The sequence below is a fragment of the Thalassophryne amazonica genome, chromosome 8 (assembly GCF_902500255.1).
Source record: "Thalassophryne amazonica chromosome 8, fThaAma1.1, whole genome shotgun sequence".
NCBI lineage: Eukaryota > Metazoa > Chordata > Actinopteri > Batrachoidiformes > Batrachoididae > Thalassophryne > Thalassophryne amazonica.
This window is the reverse complement of record NC_047110.1, coordinates 5,350,654-5,374,462: the sequence shown is the minus strand read 5'-3', so window position 1 is coordinate 5,374,462 and position 23,809 is coordinate 5,350,654. Positions and strand designations below refer to the sequence as shown.

The following is a 23,809-nucleotide window of genomic DNA, read 5'->3' as shown; positions in this document are numbered from 1 at the left end:
CAATGCCATATACCAACACAGTGCAGAGTAGCTACCTAAACTCTGTGAGTGAGATAGATTATCTCGTCAGTAGCTTTACATCCTCATTGAGCACAACTTTGGATGCTGTAGCTCCTCTGAAAAAGAGCCTTAAATTAGAAATGCTTGACTCCGTGGTATAACCCACAAACTCGCAGCTTAAAGCAGATAACCCATAAGCTGGAGAGGAAATGGCATCTCACTAATTTAGAAGATCTTCATTTAGCCTGGAAAAAGAATCTGTTGCTCTATAAAAAAGCCCTCCGTAAAGCTAGGACATCTTACTATTTATCACTAATTGAAGAAAATAAGAACAACCCCAGGTTTCTTTTCAGCACTGTAGCCAGGCTGACAAAGGGTCAGAGCTCTATTGAGCTGAGTATTCCTTTAACTTTAACTAGTAATGACTTCATGACTTTCTTTGCAAATAAAATTTTAACTATTAGAGAAAAAAATATTCATAACCATCCCAAAGACATATCTTTATGTTCAGCTGACTTCAGTAATGCTGGTATTTGGTTAGACTCTTTCTCTCCGATTGTTCTGTCTGAGTTATTTTCATTAGTTACTGCCTCCAAACCATCAACATGTCTATTAGACCCCATTCCTACCAGGCTGCTCAAGGAAGCCCTACCATTAGTTAATGCTTCGATCTTAAATATGATCAATCTATCTTTACTAGTTGGCTATGTACCACAGGCTTTTAAGGTGGCAGTAATTAAACCATTACTTAAAAAGCCATCACTTGACCCAGCTATCTTAGCTAATTATAGGCCAATCTCCAACCTTCCTTTTCTCTCAAAAATTCTTGAAAGGGTAGTTGGAAAACAGCTAACTGATCATCTGCAGAGGAATGGTCTATTTGAAGAGTTTCAGTCAGGGTTTAGAATTCATCATAGTACAGAAACAGCATTAGTGAATGTTACAAATGATCATCTTATGGCCTCAGACAGTGGACTCATCTCTGTGCTTGTCCTCAGTGCTGCTTTTGATACTGTTGACCATAAAATTTTATTACAGAGATTAGAGCATGCCATAGGTATTAAAGGCCCTGCGCTGCAGTGGTTTGAATCATATTTATCTAATAGATTACAATTTGTTCATGTAAATGGGGAGTCTTCTTCACAGACTAAGGTTAATTATGGAGTTACACAAGGTTCTGTGCTAGGACCAATTTTATTCACTTTATACATGCTTCCCTTAGGCAGTGCTATTAGAAAGCATGCTTAAATTTTCACTGTTATGCAGATGATACCCAGCTTTATCTATCCATGAAGCCAGAGGACACACACCAATTAGTTAAACTGCAGGAATGTCTTTCAGACATAAAGACATGGATGACCTCTAATTTCCTGCTTTTAAATTCAGATAAAACTGAAGTTATTGTACTTGGCCCCACAAATCTTAGAAACACGGTGTCTAACCAGATCCTTACTCTGGATGGCATTACCCTGACCTCCAGTAATACTGTGAGAAATCTTGGAGTCATTTTTGATCAGGATATGTCCTTCAATGTGCATATTAAGCAAATATGTAGGACTGCTTTTTTTTGCATTTGCGCAATCTCTCTAAAATTAGAAAGGTCTTGTCTCAAAGTGATGCTGAAAAGCTAATTCATGCATTTATTTCTTCTATGCTGGACTATTGTAATTCATTATTATCAGGTTGTCCTAAAAGTTCCCTGAAAAGCCTTCAGTTAATTCAAAATGCTGCAGCTAGAGTACTGACAGGGACTAGAAGGAGAGAGCATATTTCACCCATATTGGCCTCTCTTCATTGGCTTCCTGTTAATTCCAGAATACAAAGGATTCAAAAGAATTTTATTGTCATATGCACAAAGGAACATGTTCCCTGCACAATGAAATGTGTCTACTGCATTTAACCCATCCTAATTGACAGTTAGGAGCAGAAGTTGCCATTAGGCGCCCGGGGACCAGCTCCAGATGTACATCCCTGCCTTGGTCAACAGCAGGGCTGAGCAAACCAAGACCGACCCATAACAAACGACACACACATAACACACAACACACAGGCTGGCCCAGTACATAAACACATATAAAAAGCACACACGAGGTAAGGAAGAGAAAAAAACCCTCATAGCTGCTGCGTTACACAGCAGCAATGAGGGAAAAAAACCCCCATCAGCACAGAAAAACAATAATCACACAGACAAACAAAGACGCAGGACAACAACCGAGATTTGAAAGTCCACTTTATCAGAACACTCCGGAGGCAGCCTATTAGGCGCCATCAACGGCCTTGTCCGACAATCCTGGTAGGGGGAGGGGCTCACCCTGAGCAGTCCACTGTCCACAGTCAACGTCAGAGCTGGAGATGCTGAGGGGAGGGGGATGACCAGGGAGCGAGGCTTAAGTGTTGATCTTCTTGAGGTTTTTTATCGCAGCGGCCTTGAAGTGCAGCTGTGTTTAGGGAAGCCAAATGAATATCCAGATTAGCAGACGCCTGAAAGATTCCACAGTTCTGAGAACAGAGTGGCTCTCAATACATCTGAATGTAGGATGTGGTCTTTATTGACGGTCAAAGCAGATTTCCAGAGCTGCAATCCTGCCTGAGATGTTTTCCAGCGTGCGGTTAACACCCGCCGACTGCGCAGCCACTGCCTTCCCAATCGAATCAATCATGTGGGGCAGCCTGGATGGCCCAATTATTGCTGCTTCCACTTTCTTAATTTTCCGGTAAACCAGCGCCATGCCCGCTCCACACAGCAGAAAGCCGGTCACCACCAAGCCAAATATATACACATCTTTGAAGTCCTCCACAAAGCGTGTAAAGGCACATGACCTGCCATCTCCTCCACGAGTCCATCACGTAACCCATCACATGTGTCCCGGCAGGACAGGTCGGGTCCTCCGCCCCCGAATGTCTTGTGGAAAAAAATAGTGTCAATTGCATTGAGAGACCACTTTAACAGATCCATTTTTGTCATTTTCCAGAAGAGCAAAGCTGCAGCCTCACAGACAACACGCCACAGAAGCAGGAAAGGTAAGGAGGGAGGGAGAAGAGAAAAATGCGTCCGTCTCGGCTGAGTGCAAGCTGGCAAAAAAAAAAAAAAAAAAAAAAAGAATTTAAAATTCTTCTTCTTACTTATAAGGTTTTGAATAATCAGGTCCCATCTTATCTTAGGGACCTCTTAGTACCATATCACCCCAATACAGCGCTTCGCTCTCAGACTGCAGGCTTACTTGTAGTTCCTAGGGTTTGTAAGAGTAGAATGGGAGGCAGAGCCTTCAGCTTTCAGGCTCCTCTCCTGTGGAACCAGCTCCCAATTCAGATTAGGGAGACAGACACCCTCTCTACTTTTAAGATTAGGCTTAAAACTTTCCTTTTTGAAAAAGCTTATAGTTAGGGCTGGATCAGGTGACCCTGAACCATCCCTTAGTTATGCTGCTATAGACTTAGACTGCTGGGGGGTTCCCATGATGCACCCAGTGTTTCTTTTTATTCACCTCTTTTTGCTCTGTATGCACCACTCTGCATTTAATCATTAGTGATTGATCTCTGCTCTCTTCCACAGCATGTCTTTTTCCTGATTCTCTCCCCTCAGCCCCAACCAGTCCCAGCAGAAGACTGCCCCTCCCTGAGCCTGGTTCTGCTGGAGGTTTCTTCCTGTTAAAAGGAAGTTTTTCCTTCCCACTGTCGCCAAGTGCTTGCTCATAGGGGGTCGTTTTGACCGTTGGGGTTTTTATGTAATTATTGTATGGCTTTTGCCTTACAATATAAAGCGCCTTGGGGCAACTGTTTGTTGTGATTTGGCGCTATATAAATAAAATTGATTTGATTACAACGTTTGGACAGAGGTGTCATTTTATTTAAAATGGTGATTCGTTTTGAAGTTATTAATTCTGACCGGAATCTATCTTTCCAACTTTACTCAGCAGAGAGCAACAAAGTGTTTGGAGCTGTGCAGTATAGGTCCACAAAACAGATATTACTATTATTATTACATATTATATTATTATTTTTATTATGCTTATGATTATTATTTCCTTTACATGAGGGACAGTAACGTCAGTTTACACAGTGGTGAAGCAGGTCCAGCTCACGCCAGAGAACCATCACGTGTGATGACCCATGAAAAGTTAATGAGGAACGAATAAATGGAAGATGATTGTTGTTTGTTAGCAGCAACAAGACAGAAGTCCCAGTGAGTGATGTTGGGCGATAATTTCAATTTTTCCCGGGTTGACGGGGAGCGCACTCAAAAACTGGAAAGACGGAAAGAGACTTCAGTTTTAGATGTTGTACTGAATAAATACCTTCACTGAACAGGTCATGACTACATCAGGCTGCAAGCTGAGCACACACACACACACACACACACACACACACACACACACACACACACACACACACACACACACACACACACACACACACACACACACACACACACACACACACACACACACACACACACACACACACACTCAGCCTGCCTCTTCACCCTGCACTCCAGCTCCGCCCCCAGATGGGCGGGCCGTTCCCCTCAGTGTGGATCAGATCAGATGTTGCATTTTGACCTTTATCTTCAGTGACTGTACGCGTTGTATTAAACGGGATGTGTAAAAGTAAAAACTGCTAACCACGCTGTCCGTGCAGCGCGGTTAGCAGAACAACAGTCTGCATCATGGCATATAATGTAAAGTTCTTATCATTACTATCATTATCTGGAGAAGGAAATATGACATGATTAATTACTATCATATGAAGTAGCAAAGTAGAAAATTAGTCATGAGACATACTGCTCCAACAAGTCCCCCTGTTGATGTGACCTTAAGTCACGTCACCTAAAAGTGAAAATAAAAACAACATGAACATCCAAAAATTAAAACGAACTACCAAAAACAACAAAAACACCCGAGAGTACACGAGCCTGTGTGGGTCTAAGAGGAGTACCTCACATCTTGTGGTGCTGGTGGTGCCTGACCCCCTCCAGCAGGACTTAACTAGACCATCTGAACTTGAAAGAACCACTTAAACCAGGCTCCTCTTAGGGAAGCAATGTAGCGTGTGAAGAACTTTTACAGGATTTTACTGCACTAATTGCAAAGCATGGAATATGATAATACTAACAGCATGTGTAATAACACGGTGAAAAGGAAGAGAAAACACCAAATACCTAAATACAAAACATACTAACCTCAGCTGTCCCTGCAAACAGCGTGAACATGTGTTACCTTTAGCAACATGGTGAGATCAGTAAATGGAGACCTGACCATTGACCCTTTACTCAGTGAAAGGTGGAGTGGTCTTCATCCAAGAGGGCCGAGAGGCCACCAGCACTTGGATCCACCAATGTAGTCTCTAATTGTCTAATAGTCTATGTAGTCCAGTCATAATCTGATCAGATCACCCAAGCAACACACAGGGAAATAGATACAAATAAGATCACTTACATTTGCTATGTTGTTGTTTTTTCCTGTTTGTTTCGGGTCCTGTTCATTCCCAACAGATGGTTGACTCAATCCTGTTACCACGTGACCCACCAAGTGTTAATCACCCCTAACATACCCCTGTTTGCCCCTATCTGAAGAACCCTTACTCATCATTAGGAACACCACAAGAGCAGAGACACCGGGTCAGGGTGGAACCATAAACCTAAAATGTTCGTAGCAAAACTCCAGTCGGTCCACCCAGGAGAAGCCATAGATACAACCTAAAAACAATAATACCGGTACAGTGAACTGAAACTCATTGATATTTACATTTACTGTTACCTACCTTTTGTGTGTAATTTTGTTATAAATTTGATTGCAAAACAAAGTCTGCATGAAGGACTTCAAATGTGTTTCTTTTAACCCAGAATTACCACTTAGTTTGGGGAGTCCACAACTTATAGTTCTGCTGGACAAACCTTAGTCCATTAACTATTATATTTATACATCTTTGGATAATTCAGGGGTCTCCAGTGTCCTCGCTGTCCCCTGTCTCTCTTATCTCATGCGTCCGTTGATTTGAAAGAAGGTTTTGACCAGTTATTTAAGTTTGAACATAATTACTCTGAGGACTAGACCACCACTCAGAGATTTATTAAACAGAGTTTAAATGTCACAGAATGCAAGTTTTACAGAATGAGTGAGATCATACCCAGAAGTTCTGAGGGTCCCAGGAGCTGAGAGCTTCCAACCAGGTGTCTGGTGTTCCAGCAAGCTCTCAGCAAAGAGGAACCTCCAACAGTGGGCTCTGTTTATATACTCCTCTGTCTTCCTATGCTGATACAATGATTCATGCTAATCTGAGGTGTTGTCCTTCATCTGAGTGGTCTCCATCCATTTGTTTCGTGGCACTGGTCCTGCCCACGTGTGCCGTGGAGTGTTCTTGCTTCCTCTTTCTCCTAAAGTGACACCTGTGCCTAAACTGATATGTTTTGGGGAGAAAACTGCTAACTGAAAGACTGTCAGCAAGTCTCATCACAGCGGTTTTACCACAAGAACATTAGCACATCTCAAAACTACGCAACATTCTAACAAACAAGTCTAATCATACCCGTGTTATCTGACTGTTAGTGATCAGTACTGACATCCTGTTCCATGTGCTGTTTGCAACATGTGGATGTTTTTCAGTGTATCTTTCTGGGCCTCACTGAAAAAGGGACACATCACATTTATAACACTTTGAAAATGATTATACGAGGTCTGTTAGAAAAGTATCGGACCTTTTTATTTTTTTCAAAAACCTGATGGATTTGAATCACATGTGCTTGCATGAGCAAACCTTGAACCTTTGTGCACATGCGTGAACTTTTTCACGCCTGTTGATTGTGTCATTTTCTGGTAAGCTACCTTTGTGTGAGGACGTGTGTCATGCGCTCGGCGGATTTTCATTGCAAGGAAAAAGACGGAACGACTGGAGCAGTGCCACATCAAATTTTGCCAGAAACTGGGCGACAGCCAGCTGGAAACCATTCAGATGATTCAGACGGCTTTCGGTGACTTTTCAGTCGTGTGACTATCCGAGAAATTGTGGATGAGGTGGGCATGTCACAGCATGTCCTGTGAGACTTCAACACGGAGGAGCTTTTGCTGCGCTGTCAGCAGCAGCATGAATTTCACAGCAACTCTTTTCATGGCCAAATCTTCTGTCACAGTGGAATGTACCGAAAAAGTGCTGATGTCCACCTCTTCCGCAATTTCTCGGGTAGTCACATGACGGTCCCGCATCACCACAGCGTTCACTTTGGAAATGATCTGGTCATTTCAGCATGTTGATTGCCGACTGGAGCACGGCTCATCTCCATCGTTGTCATCCTATTGTTTCCACCTGGCTATCGCCCAGTTTCTGGCAAAATTTGATGCGGCACTGCTCCAGTCGTTCCATCTTTTTCCTTGCAATGAAAATCCGCCGAGTGCACAAGACATGTCCTCACACAAAGGCTGCTTACCAGAAAATGACACAATCAACAGGCGTGAAAAAGTTCACGTATGCGCACGAAATCCATCAGGTTTTTGCAAAAAATAAAAAGGTCTGATACTTTTCTAACAGACCTCGTATAAGTAAATCATCTTTAGAACAGCATGCTAAGAAACTAAAATAATGAAACAAAAGCAAAACTTAAAGCAAAAGCAAATGTAATCATAAATATACAGTGAGGAAAATAAGTTCATGGTTAATTTTCTGAATAAAGATGACAGACAAGAAACATACATTCAGTAAAGGTCCACCCCTCAGGGATCAAACCTAAGGATACTGCAAACCACATCTTGCACCTCATGTCCATGTGCATCATAACTACCATGGTTCCTAACGACAGCCAGTATTTCTCTACTTTAAGTACCACTATGAGGCAAAAAGAAAAGCCCATCTGCCGCCATATTTTATTTAAAAAAATACTAATTGTTTAAAATTTAAAGTGTAAAAAGTAATTAGTGCTGGTAATGATAGCTGTGTTACTGTTAAACAAGTGTCACACACTCACACTTATTGAAAGCTATTAAGAATTTTCGATATCCTCTCCGCTGGTAAGGTGGTAGTGTGAGGATACAGGTCACATTATTCCCATCTGGAGACTTTTTCCTGCAAAGCAAAACTAAAAGGTAAAACATGTTTTGGGCTTCAGATCTCAGCTTCTTTCTGCCTACTAAAGGGCTCTATGCTTAGTACCAGAGGTCACTTGCCAGGCACCAGAAGTGTCAAATCGAGCTTTGGAAAGTTAAAGTCCAGCCACATACAGTGAGGAAAATAAGTATTTGAACAACCTGCGGTTTTGCAAGTCCTCCCACTTAGAAATCATGGAGGGGTCTAAAATTTTCATCTTAGGTGCATGTCCACTGTGAGAGATATAATCAAAAAAGAACAAATCCGGAAATCACAATGTATGATTTTTTAATAATTTATTTGTATGTTACTGCTGCAAATAAGTATTTGAACACCTACCAACCAGCAAGAATTCTGGCTCACACAGACCTGTTAATGTTTCTTTAAGAAGCCCTGTTATTCTGCACTCTTTACCTGTATTAATTGCACCTGTTTGAACTTGTTACCTGTATAAAAGACACCTGTTCACACACTCAATCACACTCCAACCTGTCCACCATAGCCAAGACCAAAGAGCTGTCTAAGGACACCAGGGACAAAACTGTAGACCTGCACAAGGCTGGGATGGACTACAGGACAACAGGCAAGCAGCTTGGTAGAAGACAACAACTGTTATGATTATTTATTAGAAAGTGGAAGAAACACAAGATGACTGTCAAGCTCCCTCGGTCTGGGATTCCATGCAAGATCTCACTTTGTGGGGTAAGGTTGATTCTGAGAAAGCTCAGAACTACACAGGAGGACCTGGTCAATGACCTGAAGAGAGCTGGGACCACAGTCACAAAGATTACATTAGTAACACATGATGCTGTCATGGTTTAAAATCCTGCAGGGCAGCAAGGTCCCCCTGCTCAAGCCAGCACATGTCCAGGCCCGTTTGACGTTCACCAGTGACCATCTGGATGATCCAGAGGAGGCATGGGAGAAGGTCATGTGGTCAGATGAGACCAGAAAAGAGCTTTTTGGAGTCAACTCCACTTACCCTGTTTAGAGGATGAGAACAACCCCAAGAAAACCATCCCAACTGTGAAGCATGGGGGTGGAAACTTTACTTTGGGGGTGCTCTTCTCTAAAGGGGACAGGACGACTGCACTGTATTGAAGGAAGGATGGATGGGGTCATGTATTGTGAGATTTTGGAAAACAACCTCCTTCCCTCAGTAAGAGCATTGAAGATGGGTCATGGCTGGGTCTTCCAGCATGACAATGACCCCAAACACACAGCCAGGACAACTAAGGAGGGGCTCCGTAAGAAGCATTTCAACCTGAAAGATTTGGAGAAGATCTGTATGGAGGAGTGGACCAAAATCCCTGCTGCAGTGTGTGCAAACCTGGTGAAAAACTACAGGAAATGTTTGACCTCTGTAACTGCAAACAAAGGCTACTGTACCAAATATTAACTTTGATTTTCACAGGTGTTCAAATACTTATTTGCAGCGGTAACATACAAATAAATTATATATATAAAAAAATCATACATTGTGATTTCAGGATTTTTTTTCTTTCTTTTTTTTAGATTATGTCTCTCACAGTGGACATGCACCTAAGATGTAAATTTCAGACCCCTCCATGATTTGTAAGTGGGAGAACTTGCAAAATTGCAAGGGCTCTGGCCTTGTGATCAGAGAATTCTTTTGAGCTGCTGGGAGTGAGGTTCCCTACCTACATATGCACATCGCCACCTGCTGGCCTCCATTACATAAACTCAATTAAAAGTTTTAATGGAATGCACTGGAAATACATCACCAACACTTAAATACCCCAAAACTTTAAATGCACTTAAAGGAACTGAGTTGTTACGACAACAAGTCATTTTTGAGTTACTTTAAATAATGGAAATGAGTGACTATAACTTTTTCAAAGTTTGAGTTTCATTAAGTTAATTAATGTATTAAAATGGAGTGTTCAGTTTAACAGTGAATGGATATAATTAAATTTATCTACACTTTTTGGATATCTTGTACCCCTAACAGATGGTCGACTCAATCCCGCTACAATTTGATCCACCAATTTATATCCATCAGCCACCCCCTTTTTACCCCAGGAAACTACACTCATCACAAGGGATACAGTAATAACAAAACACAGACATTGGATTCACTTAGTTATTTATATCTTTTTTGTAGTTTCATCTTCAGATTACCAAATAATAATATTCCTCTCAAGTTGTAACTAGAGTCCTTTATTTGAAACAGATTTGGAACATGTTGGAATCAGTTTGTTTTTTTTTGCTACGTATTGTACTTTGATCAACTAAGTCCATGAATTTCAGAATGTTCCATGGTTACCTTTTGCAATAACAATGTTGAATTAGTATTTATTTTTTATATATGTTCCCTAAACCCAAATGCATATGTCATAGATGGAGCTATTAATGATTAATACAAAGTGAATAATTAAGAATTGTAAATTCTTAATCATCACTAAAATGGATCTCCAGAAAAAGCTGAAATCATAATGGTAAGGGAGCTTTCTGACTTTGAATTTGTTTATCAATGGTTATGCCTGTGTTGTCAAAGAAATTTGAGTATAAATTTCCATAGCATTCAAATGTTTATATCATGTAGCTAGACTTTAGCTGACTGTTTTCTTTGTGATTTTTTCTTTTTTCTTTTATGACAGCTGATTCTCTTGAATTTACTGCTTTGCAGGAATTACAGCCTTTTCAGTATACCGAGCATCACATACAAGATGTGGAATATGAGGTAGATCCGGACAAACATTTCTATTCTGTTATAAATAGTAACTGTTAGTTTATATAGATGAACAATAACAACTGCATTACAAGTGATGGGAATTTCTCAATAATCCACTTTACTAGTAGGAGTCTGTACAAAAATTTTGGGACTATTAAAGACTATTTAAAACAATTTTGTCAATCTTTTAGTATAATTGCCATAAAGGACACTTGGCTTGGAGACATTGATGATACAAAATATGAATTGGAGGGATATTGTTATGATTTGAGGCCAGGATCTGAACAAAGGCTGAGATTTCCCAAATGCAGAGCTGTCACGACAAATGGTAGCATTTCACAGAATACCAGGTTTAATGCAGGACTGGTGGCAAGATACAAAAACAGTGGAGGAGCAGGAACAACCAAAATACAAAGTTTTTTATAATTCATGTTTTTATTGAACTTTTCTTAGGCTTGGTACATGGCAAATTAAACAAGTTTTGTCATACAGAAACAAGTAGTATATGCTTAAAAAATTGGCTCCAGTAACAGACTCCACACATTTAACCCAAAAATAGGCAATAAGTACAAATCAGTAATTGCATGATGATATACACTGATACCGTCACATATACATACCTGCACAACTCCCCATACCTAAAATACCTCTATGTACATCATCTAGACATGTTGCTGAGGTATACCGTATTACAGAATCCTACTTGGGGGAAACACACCAGAACCAAAATCCTAGTGGGGGTCATTATTAACCTTTATGTAATACCAAAACCTGTCCCAAAGGGTCACCCCCTCCTCCCTGTCATCACTCAATCTACTAAGCATACATTCATAGGATGCAGTTGCAGTCATTGCACACACCCATTCTTTCACTTGTGGAGTTTCTGATGCCTTCCAATGTCTTAAGATGACTCGACAAGCTGTTGTTGTACCCACCGAAATTACAGAAAAGTTACCTTTGGTTATATTGGGTAACTGGGACCTATCCCCCAGCAAGCAGAGCTCTGGACTTGAGGGAATCTCTGCTCCAAGCCAGTCACTTAAAATATTTAGAACCTGAGTCCAGAAGGGTCTAATCAAAACACATTCCCACATACAGTGGAGGAAGGCACCAGTTTCTCTCTTGCATTTCCAACACAAATCATCACCCAAAAGTTTCATCCTATACAATCTGGATGGTGTGTAATAATGTAATACATTATATTGTGTTATGTGTCGACGCGGGTTGAGGAGCGGACCTGCGTCAGACGGAACCCAGCGCTACAAATAACCAGAAAAGCGGTTCCAAAAACAATATATTTATTTCACCCACTGGTGCATAAAAAGTGTAAAAACAGAAATAGCGTCCTTCTGGTGGAGTGAAGGCTGGCACGCTCTCCAGCGCCCAAAAGGATCGAAGCCCGGCGCTCCTGGACCCACTACCACCGCCAAACACCCCCCAGGTGGACACGACAAACCGACTCTCTGCGAAGCATAGAAGAGGTGAGGAAAGTTAGCAGTTACAACTAATATCCTTCAAAAGACACACACTATCAGCAACACATACAGGTCTGTATTTTAAGCTTTATGCAAATAAGCAGCTTCTCACAACAGGTGGAGGATCACTTGTCCGCATGCCACAGCAGTGAGAAGCGAGCTGCACAATCCTCATCACAATTCAAGTTTACTGCGTAACAAAATACCAAGTTACTATCAACAATTAGTCAAACACTTAATCACCTTTGATGTGTGCTGACAGCATGTGTCCTCACCCTTCCTTGCTTCACGGCTCGATGTGTCAAACCCAGGCGCGGTCCTCAGCGTCTCACAAACGAACATCACAAGGTCGAGTTCCCGGCAGTTCTGCTTGAATCACACATGACTTAAATGCAGAACGCCATCCAATTATCTGCTTCAGCTGAAAGTCTTTAAGGTTGCATGTGAGCACCATTCACAGGTGCTGCACATGATGTTGATGAGGGTGAAGGATTCTTCAGCCAGCACCTTCTCCACAGACAAATCAGTTCTCATGCCACCTGGAGAGCAAAGAAAAGAAAAGAACACCAAAATATCTAGCCACACCCCCCAACACACAACAATATTGTGTGAGTTTGCCCCTCGCTTCTCTCACATATTTACCACAATAAGCCACAATTACTGCCCATCTATCACTGTTAATCTCTCCACCAAGGTCCCTCTGTCAAATCATCTTTAACTGATCAGAGTCAGTACTGAGGGAAGAATTAGCACTTTTATAAAATTGTGAGGCTTTTCATTTACCAAGTGGAAGTTTCATATAATCAATTATCACATTATCAGTAATATTATATGGCTTTGAGGTAATGCAACTCCTCATTTGCAAGAATTTCCAAAATTTTTCTTTTCCCACCAGATCAAATTTCTGCAACAGCTTGTCATATGACAAAAACGCCCCATCTTCAAATAGCTCCTTAATGGTGCTCAGACCCTTAGCGTGCCATTGTTTCCAATACACAGGCTTCTTCCCAAGACAGACATCCGGATTATTCCACAATGATGAATATCTTTGTAGAGTGTGTGTGTGAGTTTAAACATTTTATGTACTTTGGTCCAAACATCCCTTGAATGTAAAAGTATTGGGTTTGTAATGTTGGACAACCTTTGTGATAATACTTCTATAGGTTGGAAAGGTGAACATATCTCCTTTTCTACCTTCGTCCATGCTGTTTCATCTTCTGCAGCCTGCCAGTATCTTGCTATTTTAGCCATCTCAAAAGCAAAATAATACAATCTAAGATCTGGCAGGCCAAGCCCTCCCTTCTCTTTATGTGCACATAACTTTCTCAGTTTAATTCGTGGTCTTTTCCCAGCCCATAAGAAATGTTTTATTACATCATCCAGTTTCCTAAATATGTTAGATGGTATCTTAATTGGTAACATCATTGCCACATAGCTGAACTGTGGGGCAATTATCATTTTTATAATATTAATTTTTCCCCACAATGTTAGTTTTAGTTTTTCCCACTTATCAAGGTTTGTTTTTATCTTTTGAAGTAAAGGGTTAAAGTTTAGTGCCACTATTTTGTCTGTATCCTCATAGAGTTCGATACCAAGATACTTCATTCCCTGTCGCACCCACTTAAAATTAAACTTTTCCACCATAGATGAAGTACATGATTTGGAGAGAGGCATTGCCTCAGATTTGCTCCAATTAATGGAGTAGCCTGAAAATTTTGAAAAAATTTGAATGGTGTCCATCAGGTGTGGTAGAGAAGTCAAAGGTTCAGATATTACTGCTAAAATGTCATCAGCGTATAGTAATAATTTATGTTCAGTGTGTCCTCCCCTTACACCCCTTATTCCAGGGTGTGCTCTAACAGACACTGATAGAATCTCTAAAAAGATGATGAACAATAATGGGCTCAGTGAGCATCCCTGTCTAGTTCCACGGGTCAGATTAAAGAAAGGGGAAATGTGTTATATGGCTGGGGGGGCCTGGCTGCCGGTTTGTTTCTGTCTTTTGGTTTTCCTCCCAGGTGGCGTGCGTTTGGGACTGAGTGGCTGTGTTGCTGAGGCTGTCAGGACCTCACCCTGATCACCTGCGACTCGTCAGGACTCACAGCTGTGGTGCATCTGGATGGATTGGAACATGTTGGCATTTAAGACTGGAGTGCACAGTGTGTATTTGCCAGAGACTCGACCTTGTGACCAGACGGGTGAGATCGTCGTCTCGGGAGCCATCTCATCAGCAGCGGATGCTGAGAACGTCCAGGTTTGATGCACAGTCTGTGAAAGAGGAGGGGGTGAGGTTTCACGCTCGTCAGCACACTTCCTGAGGTACGTTAGATTTTGTGACTAACAGTTATACAGTCAGTAAATGTGGTGTCCCTCACACCTTATTGTATTGAGCTGTTTGTTAGTCATGTATCAGCTTCCACTGCAGTGGAGTTTTGTGAACTGGATGTTCCATGCCTGCAGGTTGGGAAGCTGATCAGTAATCAAGCCAGGAAGTGTTTGCTGTTTGTACACCTTTAAGTGTTCTGTGTGTAGAGTGTGGACTCACGTAATGGTTCCTTTTTTCACAGACTCGGTTGTTGCGGCCACCTGGGGGGTGTCGGCGGGGTCCTTGGGTCCGAAACAGCTTCTGGCTCCGGACTGTTAGCGCTGCTGGGAGCGCACCACGCCAGGCCGCACCTTTTTGTTATTATATTATCACTGTTATGTATTAAATTCAGTTAGCCTTTGAACCGTGCTCTGCTTATTTCATACTGGGTCCTTCAAACGCTGGTCGGTTCTCCGAGCTGCGTCCGACACATAACAAAATGATTCCATTTGTCATCACTGCCGCCTTGGGTTCTTTATACAGAATTTTTATCCATTTAATGAAGTTGGAGTTGAAACCAAAATGAGATAGGGTAGAGAACAAAAATTGCCGCTCCACCCTATCAAAGGCTTTCTCTGCATCTAAGGAGATAGCAGTTATAGGAGTGTTTTGAGATTGGCTCAACCACATTAAATGTAACAGGAGTCTAACATTATCAGGTCTGACAGCACTGCGCGCTCAGTGAGAAATACCCAGACACAGAGCGCGCACGTGCACCAGGAACAGCAGGCTAACTGAGCTGAGTGAAGCTGACTCCCCACCCACGTGAAAAATTCCAGCAAATAGATTAAATGGTTAGTGCTCCGTTTGTGCTGGTTTGTGCCGTTAAAACTGTTGTTTGTGCTGCTTTCCTTTCTGAGATATTATGAATTATTTTTTAGGTCATCCAAAGGTCACCATCCCCCCATCTTTCTCCAAAACAAACCAGGGTGGTCTACTTTTGTAGTGCTCCGTTTGTGCTGATTTGTGCCGTTAAAATTGGCGTTTGTGCTGCTTTCCTTTCTGAGATATGAGTATTATGTATTGTAGAGAAGCTTGAATCTTCAACTGGACTGGGTTGCTTGACGCGAGGACGTTTCGCTTCAAATCACAGAAGCTTCCTCAGCTAAAATTCTTGCTCTGGTGGTCTGACTTCTGTCTTGACTCTTGTCGAGAAGAATGATCCGAAGTCACAAAAGCTGGAGTTTTAAACCTAACCAGACCCCTCCTACACAGTAAATTTGGCAGTGTTAACACTTAAACAGTCTATTTTAACACTGAGTCAGTGAACATATGGTCCCAATCTACACAGTGTAAAAGTGACACTGAACATAGTGTTGAATTTTCAGAGTTAATTCAACTATGATAAGAGTTAATTTTTTACACTACACTGAAAATTGTTAATCAAATTTTACACTACTAGGGATATAACACCCATAGTGTTACTTACATTTAACACTTTAGAGTTTCAGTGTTAATCAGAATTTACTCATAGAAATCCACTCATCATCAGTGTCAAACCTATTTAACACCAAGTGTTTATTAAGAAATTACTCCCAGTAGTGTTGATTTTTAGATTGACTCCAGGTAGTGCTAAACTTAATTTACTCATGTATTTACACTGTAAGTGTTATTCTTGCCCAACACTTTCATGATTACTCCTACTTACTTTTTATACTTTACCATATCTAGCTAACACTTAAACAAGTAAAACTTAACATTTACAGGGTGAAAAAACAAGTGAAAAAACAAACACCATTAAATCCATGTCTTACAAATTTATTAAAAAAAAAGAAGAAAATCCTTAACCATCCAGGTTAACTTTACACTGAAATGTCACTTTAAGTTTAACAAATTAAAAATACAAAAACACTGCTCTTAAAAGAGATGACACATTGAAAATTGCAAACATTTCACATTAACATTGGAAATATGTGCATTAAGTGCATTTCAGAACATCGGCACATAAATCCATAAAGTGCATTTCAGAACATCGGAGGATAATTCCAGCCATTTTCAACAGAGAACATACTTAGCCACAATCGGAAAAGATTTGCCAATTTGCAACCTCATTTGCTCTATCCACATTAGGAATACAATGTGAAAAACTTCTACAGTTGCTGCATCTTTATGGTACTGTAAACATTGCTCTTAAAAGACATGGTACATTTAAAAAGTTTAACTATTGCTCATAACAGTGAAAATGTGTGCTGTAAGTGCATTTCAGAACACTGGCGGATAAATCCATTAAGTGCATTTCAGAACACTGGCGGATAAATCCATTAAGTGCATTTCAGAACAATGGCGGATAAATCCATTAAGTGCATTTCAGAACACTGGCGGATAAATCCATTAAGTGCATTTCAGAACACTGGCGGATAAATCCATTAAGTGCATTTCAGAACAATGGCGGATAAATCCATTAAGTGCATTTCAGAACACTGGCGGATAAATCCATTAAGTGCATTTCAGAACAATGGCAGATACTTCCAGCCATTTTCAACAGAGAACATCGGCAACAACTGTAGGCATTTCTTTCCACATTTCTATCCCTATGGAGCTAAATCCAGGCCAAACGTTTTGTAATGTGAAAATAAAAGAAAGATTGAAAAAAATAAATTTTGAAACTGAAAATTCAATGTTTGTTCTTGAATTTTATAATCATTTAAAAAGTATTATCAAAATAAATATAGGTGTAAGATATATATATTTTCAGTTTAAATAAAATTTTGATTCAGCTCTATAATTATTTTGAGCAAATAATTTATTTTCATTCATATTTCTTATTTGCACCTTCAGTTCTTTTTTCACTTTTAGATCTTACTTTTGGCCCCATTCTGGAGGGCGTGGCTTCGATTGAGAGGGGCGTGGAATTGTGAGTGACAGAGCAAAGTCCTCCCATGATGTTGCTTTCAGTAAACGTGGGTACTTTGATAATGACTTAAAATTTTCTCTCCACTGTATTGTCTTGATACCTGTAAATAAAGTGATGCAAAAGATGTCTATTACAAGTAATTCTAGACCACTCTTGGTCATTTTTGATGTTTAAAAACTGGGAAATATGCAACATTGTAAAGTTTAACACCTACACCTAAAAAACAAATGTGTCCCAAATCCACACAAGACTGTGAACGCAGCATCGCTGCATGGAAATGAGGCAGGTTGCTCATTTTACAGGCTGCAGTGGAGTGTTACAAGCTTTCCAACTGACACACAGAGAGACCTGGCTCAGCAAATCTGAAGGAAGCTTTAATATGGACAGAACCAAGCAGACCGCCCGTAAATCCAAATCCAAAGCCCCCGGAAGAGCGCTCCGGCTATCGACGATGTGAAGAAGCCTCACCGTTACAGGCCCGGCACCGTGGCACTGAGAGAGATCCGCTGCTACCAGAAATCCACCAAGCTGCCCTTCCAGCACCTGGTGTGAGAAATCACTCAGGACTTCAAGACTGACCTCCGCTTTCAGAGCTCCGCTGTGATGCTCTGCAGGAGGCCGGCGAGGCTGACCTGGTCGGCAGCTTGCAGATCAGCAGCTTGTGGATTTCTGGTAGCAGTGGATATCTCTCAGCACCTCAGTGACGGGCCTGTAACGGTGAGGATTCTTCACACCGCCTGTAGCAGGAGCGCTCTTCCGGGCGGCTTTTGATTTACAGGCGGTCTGCTTGGTTCTGGCCATATTAACTTTATGCTGTGAAACTGCCGGCCACTTTGTTACATCGTCATTAAATTCACTATCCAGTACAACATACGGATCCACTGAACCAACTGCTACACATCGATCACAATAATCAGCTTTATCTCAAGGGTTTAAAGGGTTCATTCTCTCTATTTTCTTTCACGCGCCAGCAGCGTAGTAAATAAACAATGGAGATGGGAGCAGAGTCATTATCAAAGTGCCCACGTTTCCTGAAAGCAACATCATGTGAGGACTGATTGCTCTGCTGTCACTCACAATTCCATGCCTCTCTCAATCAAAGCCACGCCCTCCCACGCCGGAACGGGGCCAAAAGTTTGAAACTGAAAAAAAAAAAAAAAAGATCTGAAAGTGAAAAAAAGAAATATGAATGAAAATAAATTATTTGATCAAAATAATTACAGAGCTGAATCAAAAATTTATTTAAACTGAAAAATATATATCTTACACTTATTTTATTTTAATAATACTTTTTAAATTATTATATAATTCAAGAGCCAACATTGAATTTTCAGTTTCGAAACTTTTCATCCTGCTGCCTGATTACCCTCTAGGAAACATTTGCATAAGTCAACATCTTAAAATTTGTAAAACTATGCAAAATTGTAAACATTGCTTTAATCACCATGCTGCATTAGATGGCAATATGGAACTATAAAAAAGGAGGACTCTGTTGGTCCATATGCCATTTGAACATCCACTGGTTTAAAGTACAGCAACTCTTCAACATCAAACACCCTAAATGCATGAAATGGTTTAAGCAAAATGTTAAATGCATGGTAATGTTCATCAAAACAAATGGTCTATACACCTGAAGCAGTAAGAATAACTTGCTCATCTTTCACAATAATAGTCCTGATTTTACAAAATACTGGCATCTCATCAACTACCTCAACGCATACTACTAAGCCAGGGCGATATTCAGTGCCATGGTACTTTACCCACCTCACCAACAGAACATTAGTAGATCGGTCGTTACGCATGAAGCCTCCGCGCGGCTTTCCATGACAAAATCTCTTGTTAAAAGTGAAATCTGCCGGAAAATGGCTGATGTCCAGCTCTTGTGAAAACCAGAGAAAGTGCACACGATGGTCTCGTATCCACAGAGCCATCAGTTTAGAAATGATCTGGCGTTTTCTGCCTCGTCGTCGCAGCTCGGAGCGCGGCGCGCCGAGCGTCCTTAAAGCCGTCCTTAAAGCTGTAGTAACACTCCTTATTCTCTGTGAAGCCCGTAAAATTTTCACAGAAAGCCAGATAAATTTTTCGAATGGTTTCCAGGTGCCTGTCTCTAACAGCTTCTGAAAAAATTCTGATGGAAAAAAACCCCAAATCATTCCGCGAATTCCAGACAATGAAAATCCGACGACGGGGCGGGACCACTCCTTCCACAAGGCGTGCTCACAGGCGAATGACGTCACCAACAGGCGTGGAAAAACTCACGCATGCGCACGAGGGTTCAAGCTTGTCTGACGTGAAAACATATGAATCAAATGCATATAGTTTAAAAAAATAAATAAAAAGGTACAATACTTTATTGACAGACCTCGTAGATGTTTCCTGAAGCCTGAAAAAGTACCAAAAACATAACAACATCCTGCCTGAGCACATTTCAGGCGAAGTGATTTACCAGGGCAGAAACCATGAATCAGTCGCATATGCCTCACAAGAATGTTGGTACTCACACAGTCTGGCAAACAAAACAAATCAACCCCATGGTTAACTTAGAAAAACACACAATATCCAAAACATTTTTTGAATTGCCCACCCCATGTGTGTTAATGTGCATTAACTACTGTAGGAGTCTGGCCCTGACCTCAGAAACACGTGGGCACTCTTGGACTTTGCCGATATCTATGTTGTACACAGTTGTTTGTATGAAGATGTACATGTTGTTGAGCACCGGATTGTAAATAGTACCAAATACATAGTGCGCTTTAAAGAGCTCATCAAAAGCTCCAAGAGAACTGGTTGACTTGCATGGTATGACCTGTTTGTCCAGAACAATGAAGAATTGGTTGATGGCACGCTTCTTCATCCCAACGACAAGCAGATAGGGTTGAGTGGTGGTGTTGATGGCATCAGCGTGGTCCTGGATTCTTGTTCCACTCTGAAGATAAAAGAATGCGTAAAATGTGTTTACACCACAATCCTCAAAAGGGGGGGACCTGACAAGCATATAAGCTACAATACAAACCTTCTTGAACACAACAAGATGCTTTCAGCTTGAGTTGCAGACACCTTGCCTGGTCTTTTCCGGCCTTGGGCTGAAGGAGGAATCAGATGGAGGAGGAGGATAATGGAGGAAAGATCACTGTCCCATCCTGTACACTGAAACAAAAAAGATAAATGTTATATAATCGTATATCTATCAATTAAAAACAGGTCCCTTTAAAGCTACAGTTGAAACCAGAGAATGAAAATTGAAACCGGAAAAAGTCAAAGTCCCAGAGAAAGTAAATCAGCTCACCAGAGTCAAGAGTGAAAGCATCCATTTCCTCTTCATATGACGTAACTTCTGTGCAATGGATAAGTTCTTCAAGGTAGCTTGAGGTAGGAAGAGCCTTGCACTGCTCGATGACCTTTTGTTTAAATGCAGTAGGCCACCTAGATATAGAGACATAACATATACATCCAACATAGAGAAATGAGATAACAAAATGGGCAATGGGCGGACCATCTCACAAACACAAAAACTGGGTTTTGGACTAGGTGTAATATAGAGTTAGGACTAACCTCTCCAAAAACTTGGCAGCTACATTTTCTCCAAATAGCAGGATGAAGTCTTGCTCCACCTGCAATAGATAAATGAGATGCAAGTCACTTCCAATTGAAGAGCAAAATGAAAAGATAAACCTTAAACATTTCTAAGATTATAAATGTATGCAACCCATAGAGATTTGTGTGTGAAATATTGTATCTTTGCCTCACCTTTTTAGGCATGCATGTTTGACTTCCTGAATGCCCAAACTGATTCAAAATGGCTCAACATTTGAATCCACTCCTCATACACAAAACCTGCAACATTGTAATGCTTCACTTAATTAAGTCATGTTCATCAAATTTGTATGGGTTTACTTTTTAGAATAAATGTGGAATCTCTGATTTTCATTTTGAGTGGAGTTAAATAAAAGTGAGTGGTGCCCGGATTGAAGATAGACTCAGAAAAAGCAACACAAGAAAAGGATGGGGAGAGGACACCAAATGTATAGAGTGGTAGAGACAGTTGCACATAATATTATTATACTATATTACCAGGCCTTTGACATCTTTGAAGCATGGAAATTCAGTCAAGACATTTGGAGATTTCTCTTCATCCAGGACCATATTGCAACGATATTGAAAAGTCATCTTCATCTTCTGCTTGATAGCGGCCTCATCAGAGGAATGCTTCATGAAGGACATTGCTTCTCTGCACTGCTCTTCGCTCAGGGTCATCTCAGGATTAAATGAAGCATTTCTCCTCGCTGTTGGCCCTCCACCTGTCAGCTCACATTAAGCTTCAAAATTAGAATAAAATCATTAGTTATGAAAACAGTTTATTACTGATGAAGTTGGATAATTGTAATATAAGACAACTTTTGTGATTAAAATGCTTTGGACACTGGACTATTTGGAAATGGCAGTTCACTAGGTTCCATAGTTTGACTCATGCATCAGGTCTCTCAAGTGTAACCATTTTAGTCACATGTGAACTCTACTCTTGAAATCGTACAACCCAAAAATCAAATTTGGGCTCAACAGTGTCATTAAGTTTAGTTGTGTTGGCGTTCTTTGGTTCTTTCTGTGGCCTACAAGGGTGATTCTTTAACTATGGGCACTATTGGCCTTGTAAATGTAATTTCCACCACACCATTACCTTACAATATAAAGCGCCTTGGGGCAACTGTTTATTGTGATTTGTATTTCTATTTCTATTTATATACAGGTGCTCTGATGTCACTGTTTATCTCCATAGAAACTACCCAAACAATCTTTCATACAAACTGTTTAAAGGGACATTACAGTGTTGTGGTGGAAATTATGGCAATAGTGTGGGACAACTACATTCTGTTTAAAAAACTCACAACAGTTGTATGACATTGAATACCCCAATTATGTTTTGATTATTTTACTGATATTTTATTCAGAGATATTTTAAAACATTAGAAAAAACGTTTCTTTACCATTCATTTTTATCATTGAAGATCAAAAGTCTGGGTGTGGGACAAGCACAAAACGGCAATATTTGCATATAATGATGCTGAAAAAAGGTGAAAAAGTCATCATAGACTACTAGAACAAATTTCTTAACACACTTTCATTGTAAAGATAACTATAAAAGTGTGAAATTTCCCCTTTTTTCTGTTTTTCATACAATATGATCATAGGACATAATAAGTGCCCGTAGTCTAAGAATCACCCATAAACAGAATAATTTGCTTTCAACAGACCAGAAGACTTACATATCCATTTTTGGAATATGGGTCCATCAGGTAAGGGAACAAGGCGACTATTCCTTGAGCATACATCTCTCTCACATGCCGTGGCGGTGATGTCCTGACAAGAAAAAATTGGTTGATTAATTTCAGTGCTTACATTAAGCTTCAAAGCAATGAGAATTAACCCTCAAGCAACCAAGCTATTTAGCAAATAATATGACCGAGTGGGGTTATGTATAACCCCACTGACTTTATATTGGAATGCTTCTATATAAAAGATTGTTTTAGTGTTCTCCTTTTCATCCTCACTATGGGCATTAAGAATCGGTCTTAATGCTTGTGCGGCTGTAAATCTTGCTATTCTAGGTCTGTTGGCCATGCTTCCTTGGAAAACAGTAAAATACAATGATTAAAGTTGGCAAGTTACAATCCATCTGAAACTATAATGTTGAAAATCTCAGATCTTCCCAGAGTCATAAGTGACCCTGCACAAGTTTGGATTATACTTGCGACACAGATCAGCCGATCCTTGCAAAATTATATTAACAAATGCAGGACAAATAGATAGACAAATTCATGGCAGTTAACTATTTCTGATTAAAATGACAAAAAAGGTGCACATCAGTCACTTGAGGTTTAAAGAATGGCACTTAATATCTATGCTTTACCTACAAGAATGGAAGAAATGTCTTGTCCAGCATCACACTAATGAAAGAAAAGCTGTGCTTTGGGAAAAAACAAACAAACAAACAAAACATCAATTACCCATGAGTTTCTGTCATATGTGCAGCAAGAATGTTAACCATCTGTCGCCGTGAGGAGTCAGTCAGACTTTTTGTTCGGTTGTATTCTCTGACAATACGGTCTCCACCAGGTTTCCTGATCAGTGCAGCGTGAACCAACTGAAACAGAGAAGACAAGCCAGTGCTCACTAAAAATTAAATAATCTTCAAAAAACCGACAGTAAATACAGCTGAAAAAAATAATGAAGTCTGCAATCCAACAAGGAGGATATCCCAACAAACACAAGCACATCAGCTTACATGTTCGGCATGCTGATCTGCCTTCTGCCGCTTTCTGGAAGGACTGTCATCCTCATCCAGGATGATG

The 23,809-nt window shown here is 40.5% G+C and overlaps 1 long non-coding RNA gene across 1 annotated transcript; it reads right to left on the bottom strand.

The window, feature by feature from the left end:
- Positions 1 to 1,000: 1,000 nt before the first annotated feature.
- On the bottom strand, positions 1,001 to 23,236 carry LOC117515016. Its single transcript, XR_004561993.1, has 4 exons — positions 23,104 to 23,236; positions 15,972 to 15,977; positions 8,557 to 8,562; positions 1,001 to 1,012 (listed from the first exon to the last, which is right to left on the bottom strand). It is a non-coding gene; the product is annotated as an uncharacterized LOC117515016 (long non-coding RNA).
- Between the last annotated feature and the right edge of the window lie 573 nt (positions 23,237 to 23,809).